General features: G+C 51.4%; 1 pseudogene; it reads right to left on the reverse strand.

Moving 5' to 3' along the window:
• The window catches only part of LOC140427397 (organic cation/carnitine transporter 2-like), a 92,324-nt pseudogene extending 80,843 nt beyond the window's left edge, over positions 1 to 11,481 (reverse strand).
• Positions 11,482 to 14,907: the final 3,426 nt, after the last annotated feature.

A 14,907-nucleotide genomic window follows, 5' to 3' on the forward strand; every position in this document is an offset into this window, starting at 1 on the left:
GGTGGGCACCGATCGCGGGCCACCCCACATTCCAGGTGAAGCCCGGTGCAGGACCCCCCCTCGCCCCCCCGCAGGCCGCCCCCCCAGTGTTCACGCACCGTCCATGACTGCAGCGACCAGGTGTGGACGGCGCCGGGGGGAACCCGCCGTTTTGGCCTGGCCGCTCGGCCCATCCGGGCCTCAGAATAGCGGGGGTGCCGGAGAATCGCCATTTTCGGTGTCTCCGGCGATTCTCCGGCCTGCGGCCCGCGAAACTCGACCGAGCCGTTCCCGCCGCTTGGGAGAATCGCGGGAGGGCGTCGGACTGGCGTCCCTGGAAATTTTGGCGGCCCAGGCGATTCTCCCAACCGGCGTGGGAGTGGAGAATCGCGCCCCTCGTGTGGGATATTACACTGCTTGGAGGTACTGAGCAAGTGGGGTAAAGAAGACTAAGACGTAAAAGACTGTGTGAACCACTCTGACACACTAAACAGCGAGCTGTTGTACTGAATTTTGTGCTTTATCTTTCTCTGCTGTTCGTGTATAATTCAGTAATCTTCTGGTTCACATTCCCAGCAAGAACAGTCCTGCTACCTTTCATATTTTTAGCATTTTTTGATCATTTTGCCACAGAAAGAAATTGGGAAAAATAAGGCGAGGCTGCAACATTTGCATGGGTCACCTACCAGTCTTCTGGGCCAACATATAATCAACCAGAACTTAGTGTCGCACTGAGTGACAGAATCTCAGAAAGGATTAATATAAACACTGAATGGTGTAAGCACTTACCAAGTACAAAGGCAACCTGATACTTTGAAACCTGTCCAATACCCATGAGGAAATTGAAAAGACAGAAAACTTCCCATTTGGGAGACAACCCTTGAAGTACACTGAATACAGCACCTCCAACAGAACTCTCTTTCTCCCAAACCTGCAAAGCAGAAGCAAATGATGTTTCAACTGCTGCATGTACACAAATATGTTCATGAGTGTAGTTATTCACAAGCTGGTAATTAAAGTTGCTATAGTCCAGACAACCATAGCCTACTTTCAGGGGAGAGCTGACTGGTGGTGATTTAACCTGAGGTGTACCACATCTCAGATGAGGGGCAAGGGTGAATAATCTCAGTTGGTACAGGAATTGAACCCATGGCCTCTGGCCTCGCTCTGCATCATGAACCAGCTGTCCAGACAACTGAGCTAAACTGGCCCTGGTATACACCAGTGTATATACCATGTCTATATTCTCGCAGTTACATGGCAGCCATACACATAAACGTGTCTGCTAACACTTTGATTTACATGAAAGCACATGGGAATACAAAATCTGTGATCCTGCCAGCACACAACTGCCAGAATGTTGCTGAAATACACCAGAGGGACTGGAAGTTAAGTTAGAACACAGATCTGCAAGATCCCAGTCTGATCTCTGTGTATGTGAGGTGGTTTGTTCAGAGTGTAACCTCTGCTGGGTTAACAAAATTGTATTAATACAAGAAGTGAGCCTGAGGTTGGGCAGAAATTCTCACTTATCTGGCCCCTTGATAACCGATCTCTTGGGGCTAAAAGGATGAAGGGGTAGGGGGGTGGGGGTGGAGGCAGGATCAGTGTATTGAACTTGATGATCAGCCATGATCATAATGAATGGCAGTGCAGGCTTGAAGGGCCGAATGGCCTCCTCCTGCTTCTATTTTCTATGTTTCTATGTAGGATCAGTGGAAATATGTATGCTGAGCTCGCATGCACCTCCCTGAGTTGGGGCTCAGTTGGATACCAGGGAGTGTTGAAATTCTAGTTTGTATTTTGAGGGACAGGATTTACAATTTTGTTTTTAACTGCGGTATTATGAAGGGGACCACAGCAATAATTGGAAAATGCTTATTTGGACAACATTATTGCGTCCTCCCCATCCAGTCACTTATTTCATGGATCTCCAAGCATTGGTCCCAATTGTGCCCCATGGATTTAAAAAAAAATGTATTCTCGTCATCATGGCCATCATGAATAAGGGGTAGCAAATATTACCCATTTGGGAGCACTTTCTTCCCTAAAGGAACTAGTTAAGTTTTCATAACAAACCAACAGCTTCACTTTTAATCATACCAGTTTCTTTGTTTCTATAGTTAAAAAAAAAATTCAAATTCACATGATGGCATTTGAACTGGATTGGTTTACTAGTTCAATCATATAATCACATGCTACTCCTATTTATAGGACACCCACTATTGCCCTGTTAATGAAGAACTCTTATTGAAGGACCAAGCAAACTTTAACGAAGCCTGTGACAGAAGCCCTGTGGCAAGTGCAATTCAGCACTCACAGCGTAATGCCTCATGTCAGATTGCCAGTCTTAAATCAAGTGTCAACAAAAAGTTTTGATATGGATGATCATATTTTGAGATCCCCAGCCATCATAGATACCTGTTCAGTTCACATTACATGTTATTAAGGATCGTCTGACTGCACTCGACACAGCTCAGCTTATGGACAATATCTTGGCTGTGATACTAAGGACCTGTTTCAGCTGAGTTGTGAGCTAAACTGTTCTAATACAGCTGTGACACTGGAATTCATTCAACAACGTGAAAAATATAAAACAGGATAAGTTCTTTTGAAACTAATTGATATCCTGTTAGCGTCCTCTTAAATCATCAGAAAGTGATGAGCTGAATCATTAAATCAATGAGCACATTGTGCGAATTGATAGATGTGAAGATGGAGGAGACAGGGGAGGAAGGTTTAAGAAGACGGCTTGAGTATTGCCTGGCCTTGTTTGCCATGCCCAAATGCATTCCCTTACACTTCTCCAGATGGAATTTTTTTTTTCCTGCCTACCTGACTAGTTCATTGTCATCTTGCTGCAGCCTCCAGTTCCAATCTTCATTTTCATAGAATTCCTACAGTGCAGAAGAAGGCCATTTAGCCCATTGAGCACTGACCCTCTGAAAAAGCACCCTACCTAGGCCCACTCCCCCGTCCTATCCCCGTAACCCCGCCTAACCTGCTCAGCTTTGGACACTAATGGGCAATTTGCATGGCCAATCCACCTAACTACACATCTTTGGGCAATGGGAAGAAACCAGAGCACCCAAAGGAAACCCATGCAGCTTCAGGGGGAAAGTGCAAACTCCACACAGACAGTCACCCAAGGCCGTAATTGAATTCCGTGTCCCTCGCGCTGTGAAACAGCAATGCTAATCGCTGTGCCACCGTGCTGCCCTCGAGCCCTTCAAGCAGAAAGCCAATTTCTGTACCATCTGCAAACTTCTTTGTTATGCCTCTTACATATAAATCATTGATCATATACCATGGGAAGCATGTGGTACTGAACCCTGCCCTACTGGAAGCAGCTTTCCAATCACAAAACACCCAATGACCATGATTTTTTTCATCCTGCCTGTAAGGCCATTTTGGAACCAAAGGCATTTCCCCTTGAATCTCAGATGCTTTGATTTTCTGACAGTGTGCCATGTGTGACTTTGTTAACAGACTTGCTAAAAAAAAGTATGCATCAAATGCTCGACTTTTATTGACCCCGCTTGTAAACAGCACAAAAAAAATGTAATCAAGTTAGTCAGACATATCTTCCCTTCACAGATGCATACCATCTGTCCTTGCTTAATTAGTGACTTTCTAAGTGACAACATGAACTGCTCCTCAGAGTTTTTTCTAACCATTTGCCCACCTCCAATATTATAGGTTTACTGACTGTCTTTAAGGAGACTATCCTGTCTGCCCTTCATAAATAGTCACAATCCATTATTCGTGTGCATATATTGGACAGAATTAAGAGACTAAGTGGGTGGTTTTGGCAGCATCCACCCCGCTGACTGGACTGGTGGGAACTTGTGCCCAATTCCATGCTTGGAAGCTCATTTATTATGCACAGGTGTTGGTTGGACGTGGCGGGTTGGAAGCTGATTCATCTTCCCACTGTCAGTTGGCAGGATCGAAGGTTCGGATTCCATATTTAAAGGCCAATCCAAGACATACATCTCACTCTCTCCTGTCCACCTGGCTTCAGTACACTTGCAGAGATGTCATCCAGCCACAAGAAGAAGGCCGAAAACCTCAGGATGGTGGCAGTCCCCCATTTCATCAACCAGGCCCTCGAGGCCTTGATCAGAGGAGTGATGGTACACAGGCATATCCTGTATCACAGAAATGGCACCAGGAAGCAAACTAATCTCGCCTCTCCAGCCTGCGAGGCGATCCAGTGCAGGAAGAGGAGGTACACCAGGCTAAGTCATTCTTCAGCTCCCTCCAATCTCAAACTCCCTGTAGCGCACAAAGACTCCGTGAGACGAATAGAGTGAAGTCGATGAGGCTTTATTAAGCGTGTCTGTTCCCCCGCAGCTCGATAGTAGAATGGCCTGCGGGGGAGGACTCCGGCTTCTTATACTCCGCCTTCAGGGCGGAGCTAGAGGTCAACGACCAACCAGGACCCGGGATGTGTCAGCCAATGACATTAGGGCTTCCAGTCCCACATGACCCCCAATACATACTACCACATTCACCCCTTGTCAAAAATTAACCCGGCGGGGTGATGCTTCGTATGGTGGTAAGGGTTTACAGGGCTGGTCCTGGGAGGAAAAAAAACATTCACATGGCAATACAGTATTGTACAATTTTGTCCTGTTTCGACTATTTACAGAGGGTATATGGAGAAAAGCAAAATGTTCTTGTGAAAAATCCATATTTTGATTTAGATCGACGCCACGAGTCGGTCGGGCGGTCTGGTCGTCCGTGTCGATCGCCTCGGCCCCGGTGGTGGTGGTGGTGCTTGTACCGGTGTTGTCGTCTCCGGGAGCCTTACGGTTTCAGCTTGGGCTTTATTCTTGGTCGGGCCTGAGGGGAGGGGAACCGATCCTCCTGGGAAGGGGGCGGTCGCGGGGTGCGGCGGTGGGAGGAAGGGGGGGTTGGGTGAATGGTGTCGGGGGGGTGTGTGTGTTGCCGGCGGGCGCCAGATCCCGCAGGGAGACCGTGTCCTGTCGGCCGTCGGGGTACTCCACGTAAGCGTACTGCGGGTTCGCATGGAGGAGGTGAACCCTTTCGACCAACGGGTCCGCCTTATGTGCCCGCACATGCTTTCGGAGCAAGATGGGTCCTGGGGCCGCCAGCCAGGTCGGCAGCGACGTTCCAGAGGAGGACCTCCTAGGGAAGACAAGGAGACGCTCATGAGGCGTTTGATTAGTGCTCGTACATAATAACGACCGGATGGAATGGAGAGCGTCCGGGAGGACCTCCTGCCACCGTGAAACTGGGAGATCCCTGGACCGTAGGGCCAGTAGGACGGCCTTCCAGACCGTGCCGTTCTCCCTCTCTACTTGCCCGTTCCCCCGGGGGTTGTAGCTGGTCGTCCTGCTTGAGGCTATGCCCTTACTGAGCAGGAACTGGCGCAGCTCGTCACTCATGAAAGAGGACCCCCTGTCGCTGTGGACGTATGCGGGGCAACCGAACAGTATGAAGATGCTGTTCAAGGCTTTAATGACTGTGGCCGCGGTCATGTCAGAGCAGGGAATGGCAAATGGGAAGCGGGAGTATTCGTCCACCACATTAAGAAAATATGCGTTGCGGTCGGTGGAGGGGAGGGGCCCTTTGAAATCGAGACGAAGGCGTTCAAAGGGGCGGGAAGCCTTAATCAGGTGCGCACCCTCCGGCCTGAAAAAAATGCGGTTTGCATTCCGCGCAGATGTGGCAGTCCCTTGTGACTGTACGGACCTCCTCTAAAGAGTATGGGAGATTGCGGGACTTGAAGTGGAAAAACCGAGTGACCCCCGGGTGGCAGAGGTCCTCGTAGAGGGTTTGGAGGCGGTTAATTTGTGCGTTGGCACATGTGCCGCGGGATAGGGCATCGGACGGCTCGTTCAGCTTTCCGGGACGATACAAAACCTCGTAGTTGAAGGTGGAGAGTTCGATCCTCCACCTTAAGATCTTGTCGTTTTTGATTTTGCCCCGCAGTGCATTATCGAACATGAAGGCTACCGACCGTTGGTCAGTGAGGAGAGTGAATCTCCTGCCGGCCAGGTAATGCCTCCAATGTCGCACAGCTTCCACTATGGCTTGGGCTTCCTTTTCCACTGAGGAGTGGCGGATTTCTGAGGCGTGGAGGGTCCGGGAGAAAAAGGCCACGGGTCTGCCCGCTTGGTTAAGGGTGGCCGCTAGAGCTACGTCGGAGGCGTCGCTCTCGACCTGGAAGGGGAGGGACTCGTCGATGGCGCACATCGTGGCCTTTGCGATATCCGCTTTGATGCGGCTGAAGGCCTGGCAAGCCTCTGTCGACAGAGGAAAGGTCGTGGTCTGTATCAGGGGGCGGGCCTTGTCTGCGTACTGGGGGACCCACTGGGCGTAGTATGAAAAGAACCCCAGGCAGCGTTTCAGGGCTTTTGGGCAGTGCGGGAGGGGGAATTCCATGAGGGCGCGCATACGTTCGGGGTCGGGGCCTATTATCCCATTGCGCACTACATATCCCCAAATGGCTAGCCGGTTTGTGCTAAAAACGCACTTGTCCTCGTTGTACGTGAGGTTCAAGGCTTTGGCGGTCTGGAGGAATTTTTGGAGGTTGGCGTCGTGGTCCTGCTGGTCGTGGCCACAGATGGTTACATTGTCGAGATACGGGAACGTGGCCCGCAACCCATGTTGATCAACCATTCGGTCCATCTCCCGTTGGAAGACCGAGACCCCGTTTGTGACGCCAAATGGGACCCTTAGGAAGTGGTATAATCGCCCGTCTGCCTCGAAGGCTGTGTACTTGCGGTCACTTGGGCGGATGGGGAGCTGATGGTAGGTGGACTTGAGGTCCACGGTGGAGAAGACTTTATATTGGGCAATCCGGTTGACCATGTCGGGTATGCGGGGGAGAGGGTACGCGTCTAGTTGTGTGTACCTGTTGATGGTCTGGCTATAGTCTATGACCATCCTTTGTTTCTCCTCTGTCTTCACTACTACCACCTGCGCTCTCCAGGGACTATTGCTGGCCTGGATTATGCCCTCCTTTAGTAGCCACTGGACTTCGGACCGAATGAAGGTCCGGTCCTGGGCGCTGTACCGTCTGCTCCTAGTGGCGACGGGTTTGCAATCCGGGGTGAGGTTCGCAAACAAGGACGGGGGTTGCACCTTGAGGGTTGCGAGGCCGCAGATAGTGAGTGGGGGTATTGGGCCGCCGAATTTGAACGTAAGGCTCTGTAGATTGCATTGGAAATCTAATCCTAGCAAGGTGGGGGCACAGAGTTGGGGAAGGACGTTTAGTTTGTAGTTTTTGAACTCCCTCCCCTGCACCGTTAGGGTAACTATGCAGAATCCTTGGATCTGTACGGAGTGGGATCCTGCAGCTAGGGAAATCTTTTGTGCGCTGGGATAGGTGGTCAATGAACAGCGTCTTACCGTGTTGGGGTGGATAAAGCTCTCCGTGCTCCCGGAGTCGACTAGGCATGGTGTCTCGTGGCCGTTTATTAGCACCATTGTCGTCGTCGTCTGGAGTCTCCGGGGCCGAGCTTGATCAAGCGTAATTGAAGCGAGACGTGGTTGTAGTAGTGGAGTGGGGTCCGTTGTTGCCGTCCAAGATGGCGTCGGGGATGAACAAAATGGCCGCCCCATACATCGCACGTGGCTGGGGGGTCACAAGATGGCGGCGGGGGTGGACAAAATGGCCACCCCCACGCGTCGTACAGGTCTGGGGTGGTCCAAGATGGCGGTGCCCTTCCTCCCCTCGTGGTGGCCGGGACCCAAAATGGCGGTGTCTGCGGGTCGCACATGGGACGCTGGGAGCGCTAGGACCACGCGGAGCTCCCTCACCGGGGACAGCGGTGGTCGGGACCCAAGTTGGTAGCGCCGGCGGGTACGTGGGGTGCGGGGGGTGGGGTTAGGGGGGGCGTTAGGGACGCGCAAAAACTCCCTCTTCTCCGTGGAGAGTGGTGGTCGGGACCCAAAGCGGTAGCGCCGGCGGGTCATACCTGGGGTGCAGGGGGGGGGGGTTGGGGAGCGTAAGCGGCGTGCAGGGCTCCCTGTTCTCCCGGGACCGCGGTGGTCGGGACCCAGAGCGGCTGCGCCTGCGGGTCGTACATGGCGTGCTGGGGGGGTTGGGAGCGTAAACGGCTTGCAGGGCTCCCTGTTCTCCCGGGACAGCGGTGACCTCGCGGGACCGGCACACAACCGCGTAATGGCCCGTTTTCCCGCAGCTCTTGCAGATAGCTGCGCGGGCCGGGCAGCGCTGCCGGGGGTGTTTCGCCTGGCCACAGAAATAACAGCGGGCGCCCCCGGTGCGACTTGGCGTTTGGACCGCGCAAGCCTGTGGGGTGTCCGGGGGGGGTGGGTTTGTCGCGACGGGTACGTACGGAGCCCAATGGGCTGCCACGCGGTCGGGGCCGTAGGCGCGGGTATTACGCACGGCCATGTCTAGGGAGGCTGCTAGGGCCCGGGCCTCTGAGAGTCCTAGCGACTCTCTTTCTAGAAGTCTTTGGCGGATTTGGGAGGAATTCATACCTGCCACAAAAGCATCGCGCATTAACATGTCCGTGTGTTCATTTGCGTTCACCGAAGGGCAGCTGCAGGCTCGTCCCAAAATCAGCAGCGCGGCGTAGAATTCGTCCATCGATTCTCCGGGACCTTGCCGTCTCGTCGCGAGCTGGTAGCGAGCGTAGATTTGGTTAACTGGGCGGGCATAGAGACTTTTCAGTGCTGCGAACGCCGTCTGGAAATCCTCCGAGTCTTCGATGAGGGGGAAGATCTCCGTGCTCACCCTCGAGTGCAGGACCTGTAGTTTTTGGTCTTCTGTGACCCGGCCGGTGGCCGTTCTGAGGTAGGCCTCGAAGCAAGTGTGCCAGTGCTTGAAGGCTGCTGCCGCGTTCACTGCGTGAGGGCTGATCCTCAGGCATTCCAGAATGATCCTGAGCTCCATAGTCCTTTTTAGGCACGCTTAATAAATTGTAGCGCACAAAGACTCCGTGAGACGAATAGAGTGAAGTCGATGAGGCTTTATTAAGCGTGTCTGTTCCCCCGCAGCTCGATAGTAGAATGGCCTGCGGGGGAGGACTCCGGCTTCTTATACTCCGCCTTCAGGGCGGAGCTAGAGGTCAACGGCCAACCAGGACCCGGGATCTGTCAGCCAATGACATTAGGGCTTCCAGTCCCACATGACCCCCAATACATACTACCACACTCCCATCATGGCATAATACACTCAAATGGCTACTCTCTTCAGGGATCTCACACCATTAGTGGGGGACACATCTCAACATTTATTCTCTCACGGACACTTTCACATCACCACCATCGCAACAATCATGTTGCTCACACCCCATCCTCTGGTCCTTCTGAGGAGGGCTCACCACACGAAGGGGACATGTATCTTACTCAACATCTGTACCATCCCCTCTGTCTTCCTTTTGTCTTCGTGCTGGCCAAGCTGGCACACAACAAGTGTAAAAGATCGCTGACTGGGGTAAGGATGGTTGACGGCATTACTCTCACCGAGTTCGAGGAGGCTGCAGTCAACCTTGCTGGGGAAGACAGGAGTTGGTCCTGTGGGGAATGGGCGATCAGCCTCTCCCAACAACCTTGGATGATCACAGCTCCATCACTTCATCAAAACCTGAATCACAGTGCGGTGCATGCGGTATTATATAGCTCATGCTCATCAACTAAAACTATATCTGTATTTTGTGGACACCAGCAGATCGAAGTCCACAAGGCAGCTGAACATGAGACCAAGCCTCCAAAAAGGAAGTGCTGGAAGAACCATCACAGTGCTCTCCTGAACATTTGATACACCATCAATAATAGACGACGAGTGATAAACGTAACTGAGGCTTTAATACATTAAACAACAAGCCTCCTGCCTCTGGACCCGAACTGGGTCCGGAGGCGGAGACTTGCCACTTTTATACAGAAGCCTGAGGGGAGGAGCCACAGGCGGAGCCAGCCTGGACAGGTCCAGGCATGTACAATACAGCACCATGCATATAATACAATAATGTGGTTTACCACATTCACCCCCTGTTTAAAAAAAAGTCCAGCGGGGGTGAAGTGGTCTTAAAGGTCAAGACTGTCGGGGGCCTTGACCCTCCGCTGTGACCGCCTCAGTCCCGGCTGTGGTGTGGGTGCCGGCGTCGGGACCTGCGCATCAGGGAGCGTGTTGTTTTCTTCTTCTTCACCCAGATGCTGAGTCGATGTATATTCACACTGTTCGGTTTCCCCACCTACGTACACAGTGACAGGGGGTCCTCCTTTATGAGTGACGAGCTGTGTCAATTCCTGCTCAGGAAGGGCATTGCCTCAAGCAGGACGATCAGCTACAAGCCCCGGGGAAATGGGCAGGTGGAGAGGGAGAACGGGACGGTCTGCAAGGCCGTTCTGCTGGCCCTACGGTCTTGAAATCTCCCGGTCTCCCACTGGCAGGAGGTCCTCCCCGATGCACTCCATTCAATACGGTCACTCCTGTGTACCACAACTAATGAAACCCCCCATGAACGTCTTCTTGTTTTTCCCAGGAAGTCCACCTCCGGGACATCACTCCCAACATGGCTGGCAGCTCCTGGACCCTCCCTGCTCCGGAGACATGCGCGGACCCATAAGTCTGACCCGTTGGTCGAGATGGTCCACCTTCTTCATGCTAACACACAGTACGCCTACGTGGCACGCCACGAAGGGCGCCAGGACACGGTCTCCCTCAGGGATCTGGCACCCGCTGGATCCCCACCCACGGCCCCCTCACCAACCCCTCCACCCGAACCATCCTTCTCTAGTCCACCCACTTCCCCACCAGCGCACTTAACCACAGCCCCCGCCCCAGGAGGATCCGCCCTCCCACTGGTTCCACCCGGAGGTAACGAAGCAGAGGACTGCATGCTCCCGGAGTCTAAAATGCCTGAGTCTGCGCCTGCATCACCGCAGAGACTGCGACGGTCGCAGAGGACCATCAAGGCCCCCTATCGATTGATTTCTTCGTTGTAATTGTTACTGTGGTTGTTATTGTTACTGTTAAAGGCTTTGCCACCCCCCCCCCCCACCCCCCCCCCCCCCCCCCCCGCCGGACTCCTTTTTTCAACAGGGGGTGAATGTGGTAGACCGTATTATATGTATTACGGTACCTGTGTTGGAGGTACTACTGTATTAGAGATATGTGGGTAAATATCTGTCTGCTGGCTCCACCCAGTAGACGGTATAAAGAGGTGTTCATCCCCGGCTGTTACGAGCTGCTGGGGAACACATCTTGTCTAATAAAGCCTTTGATTATTCTCTAATCTCGCTTTCGCAATAATTGATTGTGCATCGTCTCTTGGTTGTCTTTTTTTTTTAGCAGCCCCTAGCATGGCACTGGCCGTCATTGTGTGTGTAGAGGTTTAATCATGTCATTATCTCTCGGCGGTGTGACCACATCCCCGCCTGCGGCCTCATCAACTTGCAGGAGCCCCACAGTTTCCAGTGCCGGCAGGGAGAATGAAATTGGGGTTGGCGGTTTTACCTCTTCTTGGCATGCTGGAGCATCAGTGACTTGTTCGTCATCACTTAAGATGCCTCTGCCGTCTGGCTGACATCACCGGCTTCAGCCGCACTGCTGATGTCTATTTTCTGCAATTGTCACTCTTCTCCATCTCATCCTCTTCAATGTCTTCTTTAAAAGTACTTTGTGACTGCACCTGCCAGCGCCCTTCATTTTTCTTTTAGCTTTTGGAGCACTTGATTTACTGCTGCTGGCTTACACTATGGATGTGTCTGTCTGCGTTGCTACCTCCTGAACATGTCGTGCCGACCTGCTAGACTGTGGCAGTCTGCTGAAATCTTCAGCTGCAGCAATTACTTGCAGCCCCTCGCAGCCTGGCTGTGGTGGCTCTGTCAGCTCCACCTCACCTGCACCGTTGGGCATTGTCCCTGTATCTTGCACTTGAGCCGCAGGTGATGGGCCCTTGTTGGTCGAGACAAGACTGCTGATTCCTGGATCATCAACATCTGATGAGAGTGGTAACAGCTCATTTTCATCCTGCGGCAGGATGAACGTGTCATCCGTAGCTGTGTTACTGTCTTCTAAAATGGTCATCTGCTCGTCGAGCTCACCGTACAGTGGGCTGGCATCATGTAGTGGGGAGTCCACTACTGGAATTAATTAGTGTTCATGATATGTGTCGCCATCTGCCTCTGGAGCCAACTGCTCTATAATCGGACCGATGTCATCAATGACTAGCTTGTTCTGGGTGAACTGCGTCTCTTCTGCACAATCTGGCACAGCTCCGTCGTTATCTTTCTTTGCCAGTGTCATCTCGAGACTCTCGCACTTCATAGAGTCCAGCATGGTCTGGGCGTCCCCCTTGACCACGCGCCATTGCTTGCAGATCACCGGAAGCGTGCCACTGGACCCTCAACTGTGCTGCTGGAGAAGACATGTACAAGCAGCTCATTATGTTCGTCATCCATCTCACCTTCATCAGCGTCAGTTTTTTCTCCTGAAAATTATAACTTTGCATACGGAATTATTTGTTTTTGCAATAGCGCGTCCAGTTTGAAATCAGCTTTCTGTTTGGCCACCAAAGCTTGGCTTAAAATTCCACCCTGTGGAACTTCAGTGGGACTGAAGGAGTTGAAGAATGATTCCTTGGATATGGTCCTTGTCACTGTTCTTTGATTGCTTTGACCCCTGTACTTAGGTTTCGTTTCAACTGTTCGCATTGTTACATTTTTGCCCTCCAGCCAGTCGAGTATGCAGCCTGTGCAGCTGGTGATTTGTGGCTCAGCAAGGAACGATTCCAGCGGTTGGGAGTCCAACTGATGAGGTGTTCACCTCATTCGTGAAATACTCATTAAGCCTGAAAATGAACGCCAGACTGAAGCACCACGGCTTTTTATTCTCTGTCCATTTAACACTCACATCTCGCTGTAATATAGGTTCATAATGTTCTCGTATCATGTTATTGAGCCTGTGCACGTTCTTCAAGACTGTTAACCAGAATTGCGGAATGTTCACCGGCAGTTCCGTCCCCGTGTATGGTTTGTCTTCCTACACTAGGATTTCTTCCGAACCCTTAAACAGTGCATATTTTATTATCCTGTAGGGATCTGCAGTGTTCAACTGGCCATCCTTCCTCTGGGATACATATCCACTGAACCACATTCAGGGACTCACATGCTTCTGCTCCTAGGCCTAGGATGGACTCACGATTTGTGTTCACAATGGAGAACATGACAACATGTCTTTTATTGTGCACCCAGGCTTCTCGTTCACACTCCCCCATAGTTTCAAACTCATGTCTACTGTAATCAACCAGTGTCTGTGGAGCATTTACAATTGGCGGCATCTGCTCCAGAGCATGTAAATCACGCACGCTGATGTTTGCCTTTGCTCCCGTGTCAAGTTTGCATTTCACCAAACACTCATTTAACTGCACTGGAATGGTCCATCTGTTTTTGATGGTATCAGTAGGACCATGACCGTCATTACAGTCAGTCACCAAAATTTCCATCCCCCGCCCAGTGTTGGACTCTCCGTGTCTGTGGTCGATATCAAATCCACGAAGAACAAATCACCAAGGGTCATCTCATCAGCTGCATTTATCAACCTCAACCGGTCAAGTGATAGACTGTGGACCTCAGGAACATGGGCGGTTTACTCAAATGACCAGCATGGCTGCCCCTGATGCAGACCTTGCCACAGGCTGGACATCTGCATGGGCCATGTCAAGTGCCACACTTCTGGCAAAAATAGCCGAAGGGGCTTGTTGCAAAAAAATGGTCAGCCACATTGAGACCATGTTTCTTTTGCTGTGTCATATTGGTGCGCTCAAGATGGCTGAGCATACTGAGGCCACGTTTCTTTATGGCGTGTGACACAGCATTAATGGTGCCGGCTTCTTCATCCATGTTGGCACAAAGACTAATTGAGCGAGGTGTGTTGTTCTATTGTGCAGGCACCTCATCCGCAAAACACATTTCATGGTGGTGGTCTGAGTGAAGCCCTCCTGTCTGGGTACACGAACTCAGTAAATTACAGCTACATGCTTCACCGTCTTTCATGGAACAATATTGCTCGAAGTATTGTAACGGGTCATCGTAGCTTCGGCTGAGGTATTATACAGCTCTGCCACTTTTGGATCTACTGCCTTTAAGAGCAACGTGAGAAGCCTGTCTTTAGGCTGCACCTGCAGTCCTAGCACTAAAAGGTAGAGTTGGAATTGCTGCTTAAACAAGCGCCAATTTTGTTCCGCATTATCCGTGAAGCAGCGGCGGCAGGGTCCCCTAACCTCGTCCATCTGTAGCTCCAGCATTTTCTTACGCGTCGGGTCAGGTTGCAGTTCACCAGAGTGGTCTTCAAGCCAAATGCCTAATGTTGTCACTGCCGTTGCCAACTCAAATCTTCAGTACTCATGGTACCATGTTGTGTTTGGTCCTTGTACTTTATGAAGTAACGCACCAAACACTTCGATATATCCAAACCAGAATCCTTTTACTGTGTCTCGTGTGGTAAGATGGTAGTCTGATACAGAGCAGGTTATCATGGAGTCTTGCTACTCCTCTGGAACCTGTGTTGTTCCTTGTGTCTGAATAAAGCTTGTAGTCTTACAATTGAAGTAGATGCTTTATTTTGAGTTCATTCTCTCTCCAGCGCTTAAACTATGTTACATCTGTGCTGCCTGTCTTTGTCCTGCTCCCAGTTGCTGTTCCTTTGAAGTGTCCTCTAACTTCCTGTCTGTCTCTATTTATACCTCTCCCATGCTCCCTCTAGTGCTTGCTCAGTTGTATTGCGTCTACATTGACCCCTTGTATATATACACAGATATAAAGATCACTACAGAACTTACAGCTAGCACTGACCAATTACATGCACATCTTATTACCCTCCCAATCATATTCTGAAGACGGATGGATGTGCCTCCCTTTATATCCGGGTCCCAGGTCACATGACCGTGGTCAGGAGACTGCATGTTGTGTCGACATCGCCAT

This window comes from Scyliorhinus torazame, chromosome 7, assembly GCF_047496885.1.
Source record: "Scyliorhinus torazame isolate Kashiwa2021f chromosome 7, sScyTor2.1, whole genome shotgun sequence".
NCBI lineage: Eukaryota > Metazoa > Chordata > Chondrichthyes > Carcharhiniformes > Scyliorhinidae > Scyliorhinus > Scyliorhinus torazame.